The 21,399-nt window shown below is 61.4% G+C and overlaps 1 long non-coding RNA gene across 1 annotated transcript; it reads left to right on the forward strand.

The window, feature by feature from the left end:
* Positions 1-710: 710 nt before the first annotated feature.
* On the forward strand, positions 711-16,185 carry LOC128931652 (uncharacterized). The gene is made up of 2 exons (XR_013533238.1): positions 711-798; positions 12,499-16,185. It is a non-coding gene; the product is annotated as an uncharacterized LOC128931652 (long non-coding RNA).
* Positions 16,186-21,399: the final 5,214 nt, after the last annotated feature.

Consider the following 21,399-nt stretch of genomic DNA (forward strand, 5'->3'; position numbering starts at 1 on the left):
GGGGTTTCACCGTGTTGGCCAGGCTGGTCTCAAACTCCCGACCTCGCGATACGCCCGCTTTGGCCTCCCAAAGTGCTGGCATTACAGGCGTGAGCCACCGCGCCTGGCCGACACATTTCTCATTGTAATTTTTCTTTTCTTGCCAAGCTTCTGAGTTTTGAGGGAAAAAAATATTTGAGACTAAAACTAGTGTTCATAGACAGATGTCACTAGTGCTGGGCAGGATTTGGAGGTAATGCTGGGGAAGGAACTCAGCCAAGAGCAAAGCAACGGTTCCCCGGATTGGCGGATGCCGACAGAGCCCCCGAGGGCACGCAGCCTTCTTTGGGGAAGTAATGCGATGTTGGCTCAACTTGACCACACTTTGTTTCCTTCAAGATGTTTGCTGTCGGTAATGCCGTTGTACGCAAATTAAATGAAAAATGGTCATTTTGCTGGCAGTGGGGGAGTGCCTAGTTTCATAGCAGGTGAACAAACGCAGGAAAAGACTTCCGGGTCAGCGGTGGCCTCAGCCACGTTTCCATCCAGTCCCACCCACGTTTCCATCCAGTCCCACCCGCGGTGGCCTCAGCCACGTTTCCATCCAGTCCCAGCCACGTTTCCATCCAGTCCCACCCGAGCGGCCCACGGCCTCCGTGGCAATGCCGGCCGGCCACGCCAGAGGGCGCTAGACCGAGGAGCCCGCGCGGTGCCTGAGCCTGGCTGGGTCTGGTCCGCAGGAGGGCACTGGAGGACGGGACCTGGCGGAGGCCGCCGCGCTCAGAAGCTGCAGTTCGCAGAGACCGTGCAGAGCCATAGGTGAGTCCTTACCCTGGATTCTTGTTTCTACAAGAGGCGCAGACCCCGAAACGGTCCTTCAGAAGCAAATGCACAGCATGGGCATAAAACGGACCGACTGCGAACCTCTCGGGCGGCTCGATGCATGACATTCAGATGTGTCCGGTGAGCGCTTCGAGTGCAATCGGCGTTTTACTGCAGCAGGCACTAAATCAATATTCGACTGACTCGCTGTCGTCATGGCTTCTGAGCCTCGTGGCAGGTGCCTGGAGACGGAGTGGCCGAGGGGCGTCCCCAGGCCTCCACCCTCAGGGGCTCCTCCACTCAGCACAGCACCTCCCAGAACTGTTTCTGGTCTCTCAGAATTCCTGTTCTGTGGGACTGGGGTCCTTTGTTTTCATTTTAATAAAAACGGTGTTACACTTAGCCTGGCCAACATGGCAAAACCCCGTCTCTGCTAAAAATGCAGAAATTAGCCTGGCGTGCTGGTGCACACCTGGAATCCTGGCTACTTGGGAGGCTGGGATGGGAGAGTCACTTGAACCCAGGAGGCGGAGGTTTCAGGCAGTCGAGATTGTGCCACTACACTCCAGCCTGGGCAGCAGAGTGGGACCCTGTGTCAAAAAAAAAAAAAAAATTGGGCCACACTGTTCCGTGCTGTGAGCTGTTGCAGCTCAGTCACAGGAGTGAACCACGACTGTGCGTTTCGTTCTGAGAGGCGCCGGGGCCTCCTCTCCTAGGCACAGCAGCACAGCGGTGAGGGGCACTGCATCATCCTCAGTGGCGAGCCAAGCCCGGGGTCCTCCTGGGCTGCATCTCCTGCCAGCCCCAGCCTCCTCCACACTTTGGCACTCACCAGCCAAGCTGCAAGGGGCACACTGAGGGGCAGACAGGCAGTGCTTCCATGTTGGCGCCGTGCCCAGCACCTGATGGAACACATGACAGAGGACATGGGCACAGAGGGAGGCCGGGGGCTGAGACCCTGAGCAAGCCATGAGCAGGCAGTGCCTGAAAGACCCTGTCCCGGGACAGCAGGAGGTGAGCGAGGCTGAGGAGTCCAAGGGGAGCGGGAGGCCGGGCTTGGTGCTGGGGGCTGGAGGGGCAAGGGTGACCAGGATTCCAACAGTTCCCCTGTCAGGACAGGGCTGGGGAGCAGGGCTCAGTGCTGCTGCAGAGAAGGGCGTCAGTGAGGAGACAGACTGGAGCATCGCCTGCCTGAGTAGTGGGACAGGAGCCAAGAACTGTGGCCCCACGCCCCTGGGCAGGAGCTGCCGGCTATGCTGGGAGGCAGTGCCAGAGAAGAGGGCAGGAGACCTGAGGGAAGCTGAGTGAGTCCCCACCCAGGTCTCACCTTGAACTGTACTCCCCAGAGTCCCCACATAGCAAGGGTGGGACCAGGTGGAGGTGACTGCATCACGGGGGTGGTGCCCCCATGCTGTTCTCATCAGAGTGAGTGAAGGCAGTCCCCCCCAACCCCCGTGCTGTTCTCATGATAGTGAGTGACGTGGTTCCCCCCATGCTGTTCTCGTGAGAGTGCATGGGGATGATTCCCCCCCACCCCTGTGCTGTTCTCATGATAGTGAGTGACGTGGTTCCCCCCATGCTGTTCTCGTGAGAGTACGTGGGGATGATTCCCCCCCCACCCCTGTGCTGTTCTCGTAATAGTGAGTGGGGTGGTTCCCCCCATGCTGTTCTCGTGAGAGTGCGTGGGGATGATTCCCCCCCCACCCCTGTGCTGTTCTCATGATAGTGAGTGACGTGGTTCCCCCCATGCTGTTCTCGTGAGAGTGCGTGGGGATGATTCCCCCCAACCCCTGTGCTGTTCTCATGATAGTGAGTGGGGTGGTTCCCCCCATGCTGTTCTCGTGAGAGTGCGTGGGGATGATTCCCCCCCCACCCCTGTGCTGTTCTCATGATAGTGAGTGGGGTGGTTCCCCCCATGCTGTTCTCGTGAGAGTGCGTGGGGATGATTCCCCCCCCACCCCTGTGCTGTTCTCGTAATAGTGAGTGACGTGGTTCCCCCCATGCTGTTCTCGTGAGAGTGCGTGGGGATGATTCCCCCCCCACCCCCGTGCTGTTCTCGTAATAGTGAGTGGGGTGGTTCCCCCCATGCTGTTCTCGTGAGAGTGCGTGGGGATGATTCCCCCCCCACCCCCGTGCTGTTCTCATGATAGTGAGTGGGGTGGTTCCCCCCATGCTGTTCTCGTGAGAGTGCGTGGGGATGATTCCCCCCCCACCCCTGTGCTGTTCTCATGATAGTGAGTGGGGTGGTTCCCCCCATGCTGTTCTCGTGAGAGTGCGTGGGGATGATTCCCCCCCCACCCCCGTGCTGTTCTCGTAATAGTGAGTGGGGTGGTTCCCCCCATGCTGTTCTCGTGAGAGTGCGTGGGGATGATTCCCCCCCCACCCCTGTGCTGTTCTCATGATAGTGAGTGACGTGGTTCCCCCCATGCTGTTCTCGTGAGAGTGCGTGGGGATGATTCCCCCCCAACCCCTGTGCTGTTCTCGTAATAGTGAGTGACGTGGTTCCCCCCATGCTGTTCTCGTGAGAGTGCGTGGGGATGATTCCCCCCCCACCCCCGTGCTGTTCTCGTAATAGTGAGTGGGGTGGTTCCCCCCATGCTGTTCTCGTGAGAGTGCGTGGGGATGATTCCCCCCCCACCCCTGTGCTGTTCTCGTAATAGTGAGTGGGGTGGTTCCCCCCATGCTGTTCTCGTGAGAGTGCATGGGGATGATTCCCCCCCCACCCCTGTGCTGTTCTCATGATAGTGAGTGGGGTGGTTCCCCCCATGCTGTTCTCGTGAGCGTGCGTGGGGATGATTCCCCCCCCACCCCCGTGCTGTTCTCATGATAGTGAGTGGGGTGGTTCCCCCCATGCTGTTCTCGTGAGAGTGCGTGGGGATGATTCCCCCCCCACCCCTGTGCTGTTCTCATGATAGTGAGTGACGTGGTTCCCCCCATGCTGTTCTCGTGAGCGTGCGTGGGGATGATTCCCCCCCCACCCCCGTGCTGTTCTCGTAATAGTGAGTGGGGTGGTTCCCCCCATGCTGTTCTCGTGAGAGTGCGTGGGGATGATTCCCCCCCCACCCCTGTGCTGTTCTCATGATAGTGAGTGGGGTGGTTCCCCCCATGCTGTTCTCGTGAGAGTGCGTGGGGATGATTCCCCCCCCACCCCTGTGCTGTTCTCATGATAGTGAGTGACGTGGTTCCCCCCATGCTGTTCTCGTGAGAGTGCGTGGGGATGATTCCCCCCCACCCCTGTGCTGTTCTCATGATAGTGAGTGGGGTGGTTCCCCCCATGCTGTTCTCGTGAGAGTGCGTGGGGATGATTCCCCCCCCACCCCTGTGCTGTTCTCGTAATAGTGAGTGGGGTGGTTCCCCCCATGCTGTTCTCGTGAGAGTGCGTGGGGATGATTCCCCCCCCACCCCTGTGCTGTTCTCATGATAGTGAGTGGGGTGGTTCCCCCCATGCTGTTCTCGTGAGAGTGCGTGGGGATGATTCCCCCCCCACCCCTGTGCTGTTCTCGTAATAGTGAGTGGGGTGGTTCCCCCCATGCTGTTCTCGTGAGAGTGCGTGGGGATGATTCCCCCCCAACCCCTGTGCTATTCTCATGATAGTGAGTGACGTGGTTCCCCCAATGCTGTTCTCGTGAGAGTGCGTGGGGATGATTCCCCCCACCCCCGTGCTGTTCTCGTAATAGTGAGTGACGTGGTTCCCCCCATGCTGTTCTCGTGAGAGTGCATGGGGATGATTCCCCCCCCACCCCCGTGCTGTTCTCATGATAGTGAGTGGGGTGGTTCCCCCCATGCTGTTCTCGTGAGAGTGCGTGGGGATGATTCCCCCCCCACCCCCGTGCTGTTCTCGTAATAGTGAGTGGGGTGGTTCCCCCCATGCTGTTCTCGTGAGAGTGCGTGGGGATGATTCCCCCCCCACCCCCGTGCTGTTCTCATGATAGTGAGTGACGTGGTTCCCCCCATGCTGTTCTTGTGCACGTACGTGGGGATGATTCCCCCCCCACCCCTGTGCTGTTCTCGTAATAGTGAGTGGGGTGGTTCCCCCCATGCTGTTCTCGTGAGAGTGCGTGGGGATGATTCCCCCCCCACCCCTGTGCTGTTCTCATGATAGTGAGTGGGGTGGTTCCCCCCATGCTGTTCTCGTGAGAGTGCGTGGGGATGATTCCCCCCCAACCCCTGTGCTATTCTCATGATAGTGAGTGACGTGGTTCCCCCAATGCTGTTCTCGTGAGAGTGCGTGGGGATGATTCCCCCCCAACCCCCGTGCTGTTCTCATGATAGTGAGTGGGGTGGTTCCCCCCATGCTGTTCTCGTGAGAGTGCGTGGGGATGATTCCCCCCCCACCCCTGTGCTGTTCTCGTAATAGTGAGTGACGTGGGTCCCCCCATGCTGTTCTTGTGCGCGTACGTGGGGACGGTTCCCCGCCGTGTTGTTCTCGTGAGCGTGAGTGAGTTTCAGGAGAGCTGATGGTTTCATAAGCATCTGGCGTGTCCCCTGCTTGCACTCACGCCCTCCTGCTGCCCTGTGGAGGTGGAGAAGGTGCCTCCTTCTCCTTCCCTGTCCACCATGACTGTAAGTTTCCTGAGGCCTCCGCAGCCATGTGAGTCAATTGAACCTCTTTCTTGTATAAATTACCAACCGTCTTGGACAGTTCTTTATAGCAGTGTGGGAATGGACCCGAGGAAGGGCGTGAGCGATGGCCCCAGCCCGGCCAAGATGGGGAAGGGCGGCAGGTGGGAGGCCAAGGGGCAGCGCTGGGGCTGGGTCAGGTACAAGTCAGGGACAGGGACAGGAGACAGTGGCCAGTGCCACTGGGCTGGGACATTTGGTGGTCTCTCCTGCAGCCTAAGAGATGCGTGTGGAGAGCCACGGCCAGGCCTGGTTTAGAAAATCCCTCACTACAAAGCAGAAGCAGCCACATGTGGCCAGGAGAGTGGGTGTCTGGCCACATCCGAGCCTCTGCCGCACACAGCAGCCTTCCGAAGGGACCCTCCCAGGAGACCCCTGTGTGGGCACCTCCCACTGGACAGGCGGAGGGACCCTCCCAGGAGACCCCTGTGTGGGCACCTCCCACTGGACAGGCAAAGGGACCCTCCCAGGAGACCCCTGTGTGGGCACCTCCCACTGGACAGGCAGAAGGACCCTCCCAGGAGACCCCTGTGTGGGCACCTCCCACTGGACAGGCAGAAGGACCCTCCCAGGAGACCCCTGTGTGGGCACCTCCCACTGGACAGGCGGAGAGGCACAAGGATCCTGGTGCCTGGTGCTCCGGGAGGCCCTTCAGTCTAACTGAGCTGGGTCACCTGGGTACAAGTGCATGCTCGAGGCAGATCCACCCACAGGAGCTCCTGCAGACGAGCGTCTGTCTGGAGCACTCGGTGTGCTTCCATTTCTAATGGGAGCGAGTTCATACTCAGGCCCCTCTGGCTGGCACGAAGCCCCAGGGGCAGCAGACGCTCCCCACAGATGCTGGGGCCCCGCCCTCGGAACAGCCTTCCCTTTCCTCCACCTGAACCGTTGTGACCACCACTGCCCTTTCCCGCCTTCTTCACCGGCTGGGGCTGGCCTTCCTTGGCAGGCACCCCGAGGAGTGCAACCGGCTGCCATCTGGCAGAAATCTCACTCCTAGTTTGAAAATCTCCATGATGAATAGTGTGAAGCAAGGTATTGGTTTACAATCGCTAGATGTGTTTTTCAAAAGTGAAAGAATATCCGGCTCGAACTCTTTTCCCAACTGCAGCAGAGTAAACACCTGCAGGCTGCCTGGAGAGGGTGATGACGGGATGTTGGTGAAGGCACCGCCAGGACACAGCGCCTGAGTGGGGCTGTCCTGCCCTAGGCCTGGCATTGGGAACCCGGGAGCAGGTGAGCCGGGCCTGTGGTGGGTGGCAGCAAACAGGCTCCTTGGGGAGGCGGAGCCCTGGGCTTCCAGCGCCAGCCCCAGCAGACCTGATTTTATTGAAAGAACAAGACAGTAAGCCCTCAGAACTGACAGGAAGGCCAGGAAGGAGCCGGGCTCAGGAAGTGGGGGCCCCGTCACCCTGCAGACCTGTCACAGTGGACGCCCCTGCAGCCTGCGCTCGCCTGGATGCTCGCAGCCTCCGAGGGATGCTCAAGTCCCTGTACCCAGGCCTGAGTCTCCTCCGAGGTCCCCCACCTCTGCCTCCACACGGACCTCCAGGCAGGTATGCCCACCCACTGCCAGGCAGGAGGAGCCCGTGCATCTCACCGGCCTCCCGGGTGGCACCCTGCCACTGACCTGGCCTGGACCCCAAATCACAGGGAGCTGGGGTCCAGCAGCCTGAAAGCACAGAATCCCCTCCCCAGGTTTGAGCTTGAGTGCCGGAAGCGCGAAAACGCGTTCAAACCCACGTGGCTACAAACACAAAGAGGTTTTGAACTCGTTTTCTTTTCAGACTTAGAGGAAATTCCTAAAATTCTTCGGTGGTAAATCCAAGACTGCACACCAACTTCACACTGGAGTGGAGCCGGGAGGCACGGCTCGGGAAGGGCTTGGAGGCAGAGGGCACCGGACTGAGCCTTGCTCGAGGAGGCAGCCCATTCCCTGAGAGCCTCCCTCTAAAGGCAGCTCGGCGGCCGCCCCCCACCAGGCTCTGAACTCCAGGTCCTGCCACTGCCCACAGTACGTCTCTGAAGCCCTGGAGAGGCCCCCACACCCCCAAATAGGGATGACCAGCGTTGCAGACGCAGCGCATAGAATAACGCCCAGACAGCCGCGGCACCCGCCCTGGTAGGGGCGCTGCACCCATTCATACCACATCCCCTCAGGGCCCCCCTCTGCCCACACCCCCATCCATAGTGCCTTTTGTGATTTCCAGCTAGGAAAGAATTCCACACTTAAAGGAAAGTTAACGATATTAGCGTTGATACCGGCTCCCAGCTGTCCTAACAGGGACTTCCCCGCTGCTGACGGCTTCTCCGCTAGCTGTGTGCATGCGGCTGCACACACTCACACTCCTGTTCAGAACTCCGGTGCTTCCTAGGATCGGCCGTGCTCTTCGCCTGCCGCAGACGCATGGCCACCTCCGCCGTGATGCCAGGACAGGGCAGGTGCCTGCTGGAGACAGATGTCCCCACCCTGGCTTTGTTCTGGCCTCAAGCGCCTGGGGCTGTTGGGCAGAGAGCAGTGCAGAGCCAGGACCCCAGGGGCTGGGACCTGCTGTTCCCACCATGAGGGGAGGGAGGCCATTGCCGTTAGCACCAGAGGCTCACACAGACACCAGGGTGAGGATAGCCAGAGCCACCGGAAGTCATAACAAAACCTTGAATCTCCAGGTGAGCAGAGGCCACCCCTGGCCTGCATTGTGGGGAGGGGCTCAGTGCTCAGATGCCTCTCAGGGTCGGGCTCATTCAGACACGTGGCTGGGTCTGTCCAGTCTCAGGCGATGGGCACGGGGCAGGGGTCTAAAGCTGGGAGCAGACACTCAGCCCCTCTCGGAGTCCCACAGAAGGGCAGCTCCGGAGCTGGCCTGGGCCAGTGGCAGTACCCAGAACAGACTTTCTCCAAAGCTGCCTGTGAGATGGGACAGGGGCTACAGGTCCACTCCTCATTTTTCCAGACATAGTAGACTTAAATATTCACCATCTTTACCTGGAAAACTGCTTTCACAAGAGCCCATCTGACCACGGGAGCAGAAAACACTGGAGTCAGTGGACTGCTTTGTGGATCCCCGCCAGGTGGCCCCACCAGGGCTCACAGCACAGGACTGGCCTTCATCAGGGCAGCTCCAGCTCCAGCTCCGGCAGAGCAGAGAACGCCCAGCTCCGTTCCCAGCCGTCCAGACCGCAGAAAGCAGCGCAGGACCCAGCTCTGTCCTCACAGAACGTGTGAGGTGGGGAGGCCCCTCACATGCCTGGCAGGGGACTGGGACTCCCCAAGACCCTCAGAGCACCAGGCACCTGCCCTGGCAGTTAGGGAGGTGGGACTTATGAGACCTTCATCTGCTCTAGACCTTCAGACCAGCGTTATCCCCCGAGGAGGGGAACGTGGCTGCAGGAACTCAGGAGCACTGGAAAGAATACGGTGCTTGGAGTCACGGACCTTCAGAAACCTCAGGAATCCAGGCTCAGGAAATGTCTTTTCTGCCATCACAGAAACACTGAGAAATGTGACCCTAAGCCCCGCAGAGCCCAGGGCTGTCTGCGATTCAGGCCTGGGCACCAGAGAGCTCGAACCTGCATCTGGGGTGGGCTGGGGGGCTTGGCGCCAGAACACTAGGATGGACAGGGCCAGGCTCAACCCAGCTCAGTGCCACTGGGGAGCACGGGGTGGCTGGTTCAAGCCGCATGAGCCCTGGAGAATGGGGCTTCAGAGAGTCCCTCAGACCAATGAAGAGAGCAGAGTGGGTGCTGTGGAGCAGGGTGGGAGGCTGGGTTCAGAGCAGCCCTGCTCCCACCACCAGACCCTGGCTGCCTCTCTGCCCCCAGGTCCCTGCCCCTGCTCTGCGGTCCCAGCCTGGCCACAGCTCATCCCATGCCCATCCGGGATGGAAGGGGAGGCCCTGGGCTGGGGTGGGGGGCATCCATGAGTCAACAAGTGACTGAGCAGGGGTTGCATCACCTCGATGACGCGCACGCCTCCCTGCAGAGGGTCCCTCGGCTGACTCAGGAGGGGATGAGTGATGGGTGTGAGTCATCACTCGCAGAGCCAGTGGTCACTGGAGCCGTCCAAACAGACTGTCAGTGTTGGTGTTGGCAGGCGCTGTGGGGATAGACACGCTCAGGCCTGTGGCTGCAGTCGGGGAAACCAAGGCCCTGCTCCCCTGCAGCCTGCACACCGTGCACGGGAGGCCTGCCTCTGCTGGACGACGTCCTCCACGCTGCCTTTGCCCTCAGTGTGTGGACCCTTCAGAGTGTGGCCCAGCCCCTCCTGACCCCTTGGGGCACACCCCAGCCACAAGGCACCACACGCAGCCACCTAGACCTCAGGCAGCCTGGGAAATGTGGCTGTACATCACGGCTCTGTGCCAGCATACACGTGTGTGTGCACGCATGTAGGTGTGTGTAGGGCTGTCTGCGAGTGTATGCACGTATGGATATGGGGTGTGCATGTGTGTGTGTATGCCTCTGTGTGCACGTAGGGGTGTGTGTGCATGTATGTGTAGGTTTGTGTTCTTGTGTGTAGGGGTGTGGGTGTGTCTGCATGTGTATATTATGTGTGCAGTTTGCAGGGGTGTGCATGTACGGTTGTACACATGTGGGTGGTGTGGGGGTGGGTGTGTGCATGGGTATAGATGTGCATGTGTGTGTATAGGTGTGCCTATGTGTAGGTATGGGGTGGGCAGATGTGCATGTGGGTGTGTGCGTGTGTGTAGGTGGGGATGGGAAAGTATGCATGTGGGTGTATGTGTGTGTAGGTGGGGTGGTTGGGTGTGCATGTGTGTGTCTGCATGTGTGTAGGTGTGGGGGATAAGTGAGTGTGCATGTGGGTGTGGGTGTATGTAGTTGTGGGGGGTGGGCAAGTGTGCATGTGGGTGTATGCATGTGTGTGTAGGGGTGGGGGTGGGCGAATGTCCACGTGGGTGTAGGTGTGGGGGTGGTTGGGTGTGCATGTGGGTGTCTGCATGTGTGTAGGTGTGGGGGATAAGTGAGTGTGCATGTGGGTGTGGGTGTATGTAGTTGTGGGGGGTGGGCAAGTGTGCATGTGGGTGTAGCATGTGTGTAGGGGTGGGGGCGGGCGAATGTCCACGTGGGTGTAGGTGTGGGGGTGGTTGGGTGTGCATGTGGGTGTCTGCATGTGTGTAGGTGTGGGGGATGGGTGAGTGTGCATGTGGGTGTGTGCGTGTGTGTAGGTGTGGGGGTGGGTGTGCATGTGGGTGTGTGCGTGTGTGTAGGTGTGAGGTGTGGGGTGTGGTCGAGTGTGCATGTGGGTGTGTGCATGTGCATGTAGGTGTGGGGTGTGGGCAAGTGTGCATGGGTGTGTAGGTGTGGGGGTAGGTGGTTTTGTGCATGTGTGTAGGTGTGGGGGATGGGTGAGTGCATGTGTGTATATGCATGTGTGTAGGTGTGGGGGGTATGCATGTGTGTGTAGGGGTGGGGCGTGGGCGAGTGTGCATGTGTGTGTAGGTGTGGGGGTAGGTGGGTGTGCATGTGGGTGTCTGCATGTGTGTGTAGGTGTGGGGGACAGGCAGGTGTGCATGCGGGTGTGTGCATGTGTGTGTTGGTGTGGGGCGGTGGGCAAGTGTGCATGTGGGTGTGGGTATATGGTGTGGGGGATGGGTGGGTGTGTATGTGGGTGTATGCATGTGTGTGTGGGTGTGGGGGTGGGAGGGTGTGCATGTGGGTATGTGCATGAGGGTGTGTAGGTGTGGGGGTGGGTGGGTGTGCATGTGGGTGTCTGCATGTGTGTGGGGGATGGGTGAGTGTGCATGTGGGTGTGTGCAAGTGGGTGTGTAGGTGAGGGTGAGTGGCTGTGGGTGTGTGCATGTGTGTGTATGTGTATAGGTGGGGGGGTGGGTGTGCATGTGGGTGTATGGGTGTAGGTGTGGGGGGATGGGCGGGTGGCATGTGGGTGTCTGCATGTGTATGTTGGTGTGGGGTGGGTGGGTGTGCATGCGGGTGTGTGCATGTATGTAGGTGTGAGGGGTGGGTGGGTGTGCATGCGGGTGTGTGCGTGTATAGGTGTGAGGGGGGTAGGTGTGCGTGCGGGCGTGCAGGTGTGGGGTGGGTGAGTGTGCATGTGGGCGTGTCCTGTATGTGTGAGGGTGGGCGGGTGTGTGTATATGTAGGTGTGGGGTGGGTGGGTGTGCATGCGGGTGTGTGCATGTATGTAGGTGTGAGGGGTGGGTGGGTGTGCATGCGGGTGTGTGCGTTATAGGTGTGGGGGGGTAGGTGTGCATGCGGGCGTGCAGGTGTGGGGTGGGTGAGTGTGCATGTGGGCGTGTCCTGTATGTAGGTGTGAGGGTGGGCAGGTGTGTGTATATGTAGGTGTGGGGTAGGCGGGTGTGCATGTGGGTGTGTGCATGTATGTAGGTGTGAGGGTGGGCGGGTGTGTGTATATGTAGGTGTGGAATGGGTGAGTGTGCATGTGGGCGTGTCCTGTATGTAGGTGTGGGGTGGGTGGGTGTGCATGCGGGTGTGTGCATGTATGTAGGTGTGAGGGTGGGCGGGTGTGTATATGTAGGTGTGGGGTGGGTGAGTGTGCATGTGGGCGTGTCCTGTATGTAGGTGTGGGGTGGGTGAGTGTGCATGTGGGCGTGTCCTGTATGTAGGTGTGAGGGTGGGTGGGTGTGTGTATATGTCGGTGTGGGGTAGGCGGGTGTGCATGTGGGTGTGTGCGTGTACGTAGGTGTGAGGGATGGGTGGGTGTGTTGTGTGTGTGCACAAACTTCTGCCCAGCCCCTGCTGGAGGTCACTCTCAGACTCAGTATTTGAGGATGCTGAGGGAGTGGGGGAGGGCAGCGGGACCCTGGACTTGGAGGCAGTGGTCTTTGGTGGCGGCTCTGCTCCTCCTGGCCCCAGGTGCAGCTGATGGGGTCCTGACTCCATGTTTCTGGCCAGCAGGAGTCTGTGGGGGCAGCAGCAGCGGCCTGGTGGGTGGGGGCCTCCAGGGGAGGCAGGACTTGTGGGGTGTGGACCCCGGCTCCTCCAGGTGTGGGGGCACCGGTGTCCCTCCTGCTGTGCTGGTCGCTTTTCAGATTTTCCTCCCACTCGTGGTGTCTCCCTTTATTTTATTTTCGCTTTCAGTGCTTCTGGTTTCTCCACTTTTACGTCTTAGACTGAAATTTGGCAGAAAACGAAGCAGCGCAGGACGTCTGTGAGCCAAGACCCCTCTGAGGACAGGCTGGCTGCTGACTCGCGAGCACAGCGGGAGCATCCAAGGAGAACCTCCCCGCTGCTGAGTTTGTTTTCTTTGCCAAGTGGAGCTGTGGAAGCCGACGGACCCTCCTGGCCGGCTGCAGTCGGGCAGCGCAGAGCCTGTTGGAAAGCGTTTGTAACACCCACTGAGCGGTGAGACGAGATGGGCGGCGGCGTGCTCGCCCTTTGTGAAAGGGAACAAAAGTGCTGTAGGATTCCTGGCCTGGGTGGAGGCCCATTCACATGACCCCCAGGGGCTGGGGTCACCCCCTGAGGTCCCCTCTGTGGCTCCTTTCCTGCTCTGGTGGGGCTGGGGGAGGTGGCTTAGCTTCGGCTGCACCCTGCAGGGAGGAGCTGAGATGCGCCAGCACATACGTGTACGCACGCGCGCGCATTCACCAGCTCCTCACCACAAGGGTGCAGCCTCAGCTAAGCACACACACACCCCTACGTGCACACACCTGCACCGACATACGTACACACACACCCATGTGCACACACCTGCATTGACATACACACGTGCACACACAGACCCATGTGCACACACCTGCACTGACATACACACGTGAACACACAGACCCATGCGCACACACCTGCACTGACATACACACGTGCGCACACAGACCCATGCGCACGCACCTGCACTGACATACACACGTGCACACACAGACCCATGTGCACACACCTGCACTGACATACACACGTGCACACACAGACCCATGCGCACACACCTGCACTGACATACATGCACACACACAGTTCTAGGATGACCACCCTCACCATCTCAAGACTGGCCATCAGGAGCCACACTCAGAGGCCCGGGGGCCTGAGTGGCCAGCGCCAGCAGGCAGGGGCACGGCAGGGTGGGGGGACCGGCGAGGGCAGCTGGAGTGGATCAGCCAGGGCCGCTGGAGGAGACCAGGTGCCGCCAGCCCCACAGTGGCGTGAACCTTCCACCCATGAGGCCGAATTGCTTGTGAAACTCGGCCCCAGCTCCAGCCTTGCGGAACCAGTGGCCCTCCACCCTCCACAGGGGCAGCTGAACTTCCAAAGGCGAAGGCTGGAATCCAGTTTTTGGAATAATTTCCAGATGTTTCTGGCGTTAAAGTGCCTCCCGTGAAATTGGGGGTGCAGCTGGGCTGCAGACCTGGGGTCTCTGGTCTACCCACTGGGCATATTTGTCATCTGGTCTGGCAACCATACCACTCCAAAGAATGCTCTCTGCCCTCCAAGGACAGCAGCCAACCAGTGGGAGGCGTATACTGGGCAGGGGCCCTGATCTGGCTTAGGGAGGGCCTTGCCTGGCTAGAACATCCCTTCAGGCCCCAAAGCTTTGGCACAGGCACCTTTGGGAGCCTGATCCCAGTGGCACCGGGCCGACAAGCACCCTTGGCAGCCCACCCTGCCTGGGTGGACAGACAGAGGCAGCCTGGGACCCACTCACCATGAGTCCCTCTGGAGTCCTGGCTGCCCCACTGTTAAAGGGGGCACTGAGCACTGCCCTGACCCTGGGCAGCACACTCATGCCATGCACACATTTGCCCACAAATGGACACACATTTGCCATGCACACCACACATGCCATGTGTGCACACACTCATGCAATACACACTTGCCCACAAATACACTTGCCATGCACACCACACATGCCGTGTGCATACACACATGCCATGCACATGCTTGCCCACAATGCACACACAAACATATTCCATGCACACACACACGGGCCCCACATGTATGTGCACTCAGGTTTGCACAGACTCAAGTGCATGGACATGCCAGTACACATGAGTACATCCCACTCATGGACACCTGCATGTGTACACGTACACACACGTACACACACACATGTAGACGCAAAACCCCAGCCCTCCACACACAGCTACAGCACCAGGTGACAGCCGTGCAGAAAGGGATTGTGGAGACTCAGAGTCGGAAGCCTGGGGCTGCACCGGGTGTCCCTCACCTGCTGCCAGGGAGGCCCGGCAGGGAAGGGGAGGGCATGAGCGAGCGGCGGGAATGCAGAACCTGGGGCGCACATGGGAGCCAAGGCCCCGCACGCCGAGCCCCCTGACTTGGTATGGCTGGTGCTGCCCACTTCAGGACACAGGGACCATTGCCCAGGACCCAGGTCTCCTCAGTGACAGCCCCCAAAAGCTCCAGACCACAGGGCCTCAGTTTCCCCACCTCCCTAGACAGGGGCCCAGTGTCCCTAGGCCATGATGACGGGTGTTCCCCAGAACTGTAGTGCCAGCCCTCCCCTCCCTAGGCCCCCAGCCCGTCACTCCCCTGGGCCAGGCGCCCACCCTGCACAGAGCCGGCAGAACAACCACATTTGCCTGGTGAGCAGTCATCTGGGAAACTGGATATATTTGCAATTTTTAAAAAGCTCAGAGCCAACATGCAAAACGGGGCTGTTTTTCCAGTGGAAAGTGTAACACGAGCCCAGAACCACTCCTGCTCACAGAGGCCCAACCCCACCACCGCAGCCACGCCTGGGGCCAGGCTTCACTCGGGGCCCAGCCTGACCAGCTCCTGTGCCCCGGCCCAGTGTCGGCCACCCCCACACACCTGAAGCCTCAGACCCGTGTGCCAGAGAGGCTCAGGGCAGCTGCCCGGGGCAGACGTGGGCGCAAGGGCCAAGTGGGAGGCACTGAGGACCTCCTGCCAAGGCTGGGTAAGCTCTATCTCAGGAGCGGTCACTCAACTCAAGGGCAGCTCAGCACAGGCCCCTCTGCTCCAGGTGCCACGGAAAGCCAGCAGCTGAGGGCCAGAGCCTTTCCCTCCACAGGGCCCTTGTGGCCGACACGCCGTGGTCGAAGCCCACAGGAGAAAGGTTGCCTCTGGGGTCTGTGGGCCCGGGTGCCACCCGACGTGGCAGGACCTCATTGCTCTCACACTCCTGGGGCAGCTGGGATGGCCGCTGTGATCTTCTCACCTTGGAGGGGCTGCGCCCACCAGGCAGGGTAAACCTGCCACTGCTCATCCTGGAAGGAACGGCATGCCCACCCTGCCACCAGCTTCAGCAATAAACGCAGAAGACAACAGCCGTGACTGCAGCCTCTCCCCACACCCAGGAAGGGCTTTGGAAGGCAGCGCGCCCCGTGCTGTGTGGATGTTTGTGGAGAAGATCAAACAAATGGTGGCCCTCTGAGACCTCAGCTGCTGGTGCTGGGCAGAACATCAGAGGCAGCCGGGCGCGGTGGCTCCCACCTGTAATCCCAGCACTTTCGGAGACCAAGGTGGGCAGAACTTCAGAGGCAGCCGGGCGCGGTGGCTCCCACCTGTAATCCCAGCACTTTCGGAGACCAAGGTGGGCAGATCACCGGAGGTCAGCAGTTCAAGAGCAGCCTGGCCAACATGGCAAAACCCTATCTCTGCTAAAAATACAAAAATTAGCCAGCATGGTGGTACACGCCTGTAATCCCAGCAACTCGGGAGGCTGAGGCTGGAGAATCACTTGAACCCGGGAGGCAGAGGTTGTGGTGAGCCAAGATTGTGCCACTGCCCTCCAACCTGGGCAATGGAGCTAGAGTCTGTCTCGAAAAAAAAATTAAAAAACAGAATTTCAGAGAAGCTTCTGGGAATGGTGCCCCGTTGGTCCGCCTGTCCAGCCCCATGTGAAGCCGAGGCCCCTCCCTGAGCCCAGCAGGGCTGCAGTCCTCTCTGAGCTGACACGCACTCAGGGAGCAGGTGGGGCTGCTGGGGGAAATGGGTCAGGCTGTCTGGTGGGGCCCTGACCCAGACCTGCTGCCCTGTCTCCCGTGGCCCTGACCTATTTGGGAAATACTTAAGGTTGTGGCGTGAAACTTCCCAGCTCTTCATCTATTCCTGCCAGGGAAAATCCCCTGTTCCCTGGTTTCGTGGGGTGTCAGGGACAGGAGGTCCCACCCCACAGCTCTCCCTCCACCCCGCCCTGAAGCTCAACCGTCTCAATTCACCCTCGGCCAACACCACTGGGGCGTCCTTTGAAGTGCTCGGTGTCTGTGGAGGGGTTGTAGGACCAGCCCGGGGTGGGCCGGGGGTTTCCCAGTGCCTCCTCTACAGCTCCCCTGAAGTCAGGGACACACGCACCCTCTATCCTGAGTGTGCGGCACCCCTGGCCCTTCCCAGCAGGTAGTGGAGGGGGCAGAGTCAGCTCCCTACGGCCCAGAAGGGTCACGTGTGAGGCGGGGTGGGGGCCAGCAGGGCCTGCAACCTGCTCAGCTTGGCTCTGCTGCTTCCCTGGGTGAGCCTTGGGATGCCAGGGCAGAGGGGTGTCTGCAGCCTCGCCTGGGGACACCGGCCTGTCGTGGAGACTCTGTGACCCTGGGCAGAGCTGGGGCCACATGCTCAGGCTCCTCACTGAGTGACATCAGAGAGGCTCCAGCCTGCACTGAGTGGGAAGCACCGCAGGGGAGGCAGGATGCGCTGGGGTCTCCTGGCCAGAAGGCCACCCAGGCTGGCTGTGGTCCACCTGGGCTGTGGAGGGGGTATCCAGGAGGAGGCATCAGGAACGCAGGGCAGCCAGGTGGGCTGGGTCGCTGCAGAAACCAGGGGAAGTGGTCCTGGGGAGGACCCTGTGTGCGGCCCCCGAAGTGCCAGGCAGCCACTCGCACCTTGGCCAGGCCCAGGGTGCTTGCAGGAGCCTGGCTGGGCCTCCGCCTCCATGGCCACACTCAGGTGGTGCACATGCACGGCCGTCGGAGCCTGGGCGGACCGCCCCTGCCTCGGGCAGGGAGCTGGGGTCCCAGACTTAGGGGCCCTATTCTCCCCAGCTCACGGGGCCCCAGATCCTTGGTCCCACCACGCTGGGCGGCCAAGGCTGCGCCCTCACTGGAGGGGGCTCCACAGCTGCCCCATCACCCTCCCTGGGCCGGGCCCCTCAGCCCTGGGGGCTCCACTCTGGCCCATGAATCAGTCCCAGAGTCGGCCGGCCCCTGTCTGCCTAGCACCACTCCAGCGACATAGTGACAACCCCCAGCCCCCAACAGGCCCTGCTGCCCCTCCCAGGTCCCTCCCATTCAGGGGGGCTGTCCCCAGCTGTCCAGCAGGTCCACACGACTGGGGGCTGAGCCCAGGCCCCGAGCAGGAGCTCACGGCTGCCGACAGGAAAGCCCTGCCTACACGCGTGTTCCCCTCAGGAAGTCCAGGCTGCCTTCCTACAGGGTCACAGCCAGGCCCCCGAAGCCAAGTAGGCTGGGAAGGAGCTGAGGCCGAGATAAGGACCAGCCCAGCAAGGGGGCTGCAGGGACCACCTTTCTGCTGGGCACAGGGGAGGCTGGAATGCATCCTGAAAGGGCTCGGGAGACACGTGGACCTCTCAGCTGTCCTGGCTCAGCCCTGGGCCGGGAGACCCCCCCCAGGCAGCCGCTAGCCGGGGGTACTGCTACATGAGCGAGGCCCCTCTGGGGCTCCCCAGCACCCAACTCCCCGGCCCCGGCTTCACCAGGGAAGGAAGGGGTGAGGTAGGGGACAGACAGGGTCTCAATGTACACCCTACACACATGAGCACATATCCAAACCCCCATCAGGGGCAGAGAGTGAGACTTGAGGTGGCCAGGGACACATCCCTGAAGACCTGAAGGCCTGACAGTAGAGACCCCCAGTTGCCCTTTTTCAGCGAGGGCTGAGGGAAAAGGGGGGCTGCTGAGGTGCGTGGCAGGCCCCTACGCCACATCCCGGGGCCCTAGGGAGCGGCAAGGAGAGCAGAGCCCCCCAGACTGCCAGGCTGGGCACTGTGCTGACCCCGCCTCCCACTGCAGCCAGGAGAGGGCTGGGCCTAGAGGGGTGAGGGCAGAGTGCGGGCTGCCGCCTGGGGAGGTGGGTCTGCGAGGACCTGCACCTCAGAGCTGCCTGCAGCCAGCACGGGGCACACGCAGCCGCCACCACAAGCACCCTACAGGTCTAGGCCGGGCCAAGCTCCCACGAGTGCCTGGCACAGTCACCCAAAAGGTCAGCACACAGTGGAGGCGGGTGGGGAGGGCAGGAGGAGCAAGGGCCGGGGCAGGGAAGGGGAGGGCAGGGAGGGTGTGGGGCCAAGGGAGGGGTGTGGGAGCCTCCTGGGTGGGATGTTGGGTCTCAGGCTCATGGAGCAGTCAGGGTTGGAGCTTCCCGGTCCACGCATTAGGACCCTCATCCAGGGCCACCCTCTCAGGGCCCTCCGTGGGCCCAGCACCGTATCTATTCCTCGGTGGACCCACCCTACCCCAGGCCTTGCAGGGCCTTCCAAATTCCAGAACCTTCCGTACTCTTAACAGGGTGGCACTGGGGCTGTGCTCCAGGACCCACGTCCTGGTGCCAGCCTGAGGCCGTGCCTGCTCCCCCGGAGCAGGGCCCCCAAGGCTCCTCTGCAGGGCCGGGCCCTGGCGGCCCAGTCCTGCCCGGCGGGCGGGGGCGCTGCTGGCTCACCTCTGGTTTCCTCTTGGCCTGCAGGCCGGGCGCCTCAGAACAAAGGCTGGATTGTGCCTCACTCGGGCTGATCGCCGCCCCGGCCGATGCTCACTCCTGCCTGCTTTCGCCCAGCAGCGCTCTGCGGACCTCTGTGCTCCCAGCCAAACGAGGCTCCTCCGACCAGGCCAACTCTCGTAGGCCCCGCCAGCCGGGACAGCGTGGCAGCACCAGCCACAGGCCAGGAGCCCGGTCACCAGTCCCATGCCATGAGGACCACGGCTCCTTCCCTCTGGCCTCCACACATCCCGGCAGTGGCCAGCCTCTCGCCTGTGCCCATGGGCACCTCCTTCTGTGCGGCCACTCAGTGCCATAGCCCCTGGCTCAAGGGTGTCGGGCCCTGGCCCACCCTGCCTGCACCCCCACCCCTGTGTCTGGCAGTGCCTACCACTGCCCACCTGCTGTGCCAGGCCCAGAGCCAGTGACTCTGTGGTCCCTCTGTGGACAGGCCTCCCTGACCCCAGGCCCTTGGGGTCCCATGCACAGGGTTGGCTTTTGGAAGTCAAAGAGGACCAGGAGGGGAGAGTGGCCAAGCCTCACCAACACTGCCCTGTCCTACAGGCCTCACAGCACGAGCCGGCAGCTTCTCCCACCAAGCATTTAGCAGGTGCCACTTCGCGCGAGCCACCCCAGCCCTTGGAGGCGGACAGGAGATCCAAGGGCAGGCACCATCTCGTCCCAGGTGGACCTGGGTATCCACAGGTCTGGTCCCTGGCTGGCTGGATGCCCACACTCAGGACCCAGCTCTGAGGAGGGATGGGGGTCAGTGGAATGGTACTCCAAGGCCTTGGGCCAGGAGGTGCCAGTGAGGTCGAACCTGCCCCCAAACTACCTGGGGCACAAGGGCAAGCCCCAAGCGGGCGCTATCCATCCGATCTCCCACCAGAGGAGCGGGAGGTACTGGGCTCTGGGCACGCAGCTCCCGGCTGGCTAGGCAGGGAGCGCCAATGTCACAGCAAGCTCATCTGGGCAGAGACTTTGGCAGGGGAGTCTGGGTCTGACACCAGTGTACAAGGGACACCCACACCCCAACACCCCCCAGGGCTGATTCAGCCCTCACTGGCCCCAGCAGAAGACCCCTCTGTCCCGTCCCACCCAGCGGGACCCAGCCCAGGCCCTGCGGTCCTCCAGCGTCTGCCGCCCAGCCTCCACCCCCGACACCCGCTGTGGGAGCCCAGGCCGTCAAAGGGGCTTTGTGGCCAAGTGGAGCCGGGTGCCGATTGTCTTGGAGGGGCTCCAGGAAGGAACGGTGGAGGAAGAAAGAGGAAAAAAAAACTGGAGGAAAAAGCTGTGAACAGAGAAGGAATGTGCCTCTGTGAAGGCCGGCGCCACCCTGACCGCCCCACCCCTCCCGAGCCTGGCCCAGGCCGAGGTCCTCAGGCTCCAGAGCCACTGGAACTCACCTCCTGTCCACTCAGTCGCCAGCAGCTCATCCCTGTCACAGATGACGCCGAGGGTCAGAGGGCCCAGGTGGTTGCCTGGGGTCTGACAGTGCAGGGAGGTTGCCCGGCCCCAGAGGACTCTTGGCTCAGGGGCACTGTGGCTGGGGAGCTGCTCACAGCACTGGCCAGGCCACACGGAGGACGAGGGTGGAGGCTGGGGTCCTTGGGCCCTGCAGCCCGGGGCCAAGAGGGAATGGGGTGGCCACCCCTGGGGCACTCCACCTCCCTGCCACACATCAGAGGGTCAGAGGGCAGGCCGGGCACAGGCTGCATCTTGAGGGGACGATGGCAGGTGCCCGGCCCGATGGGAGGCCCACGGGGCAGGTGGCTCAGGGTGGGGCCTGCGAGGGTCTGGCTGGTCTTGCCGCATTGAAGGCGGTCTACCCTCCGTGCTGGTGCTGCCCGATGCCAGGTGCCCCTGGGGTCCCGGGCACAACTCCCCCACCCTGCCTAGCCCCCAGGGTGCTGAGGGTGGAGAGTCTCAGCCAAGGGGAAGCACCAGAGCTAACCCGGGTCAGTGGTCTGGAAATGGCCACTGAGATGCAGCTGGGCACAGGTGGGAGGGGCTGGAGGACGATGAGGCCACAGTCCTCACCCCTGCCCTTTTCTCCCCCACAGTCTAGGCGGTGGGAAGAGCTGCTTGCTGGAGACCCTGGACCCTTCCAGGAAAGTCAAGGTTAGGGTGGGCTCTGCTGAGTTCTCCTGGATGAGCCTGAGGGTTCTCCCCAGGGCTTCCCAGCCGCAGCCCACCCGGCCTGGTCCCACTGCGGGGCTGCTGCTTTCAAGAAAAGACTTGCACCTTGGGGAGAGGTTAGGACCCCAACTCCAGCCAGCCTCCATCATTCATCTGCCTTCTGCTGCTCTGCTCCCCACTAGGGGAGCCCCCAGAGGCAGACAGAGCCTCTGGAGTCCCCAGCCC

Source organism: Callithrix jacchus, chromosome 3 (genome assembly GCF_049354715.1).
Source record: "Callithrix jacchus isolate 240 chromosome 3, calJac240_pri, whole genome shotgun sequence".
NCBI classification, from domain to species: Eukaryota; Metazoa; Chordata; class Mammalia; order Primates; family Cebidae; genus Callithrix; species Callithrix jacchus.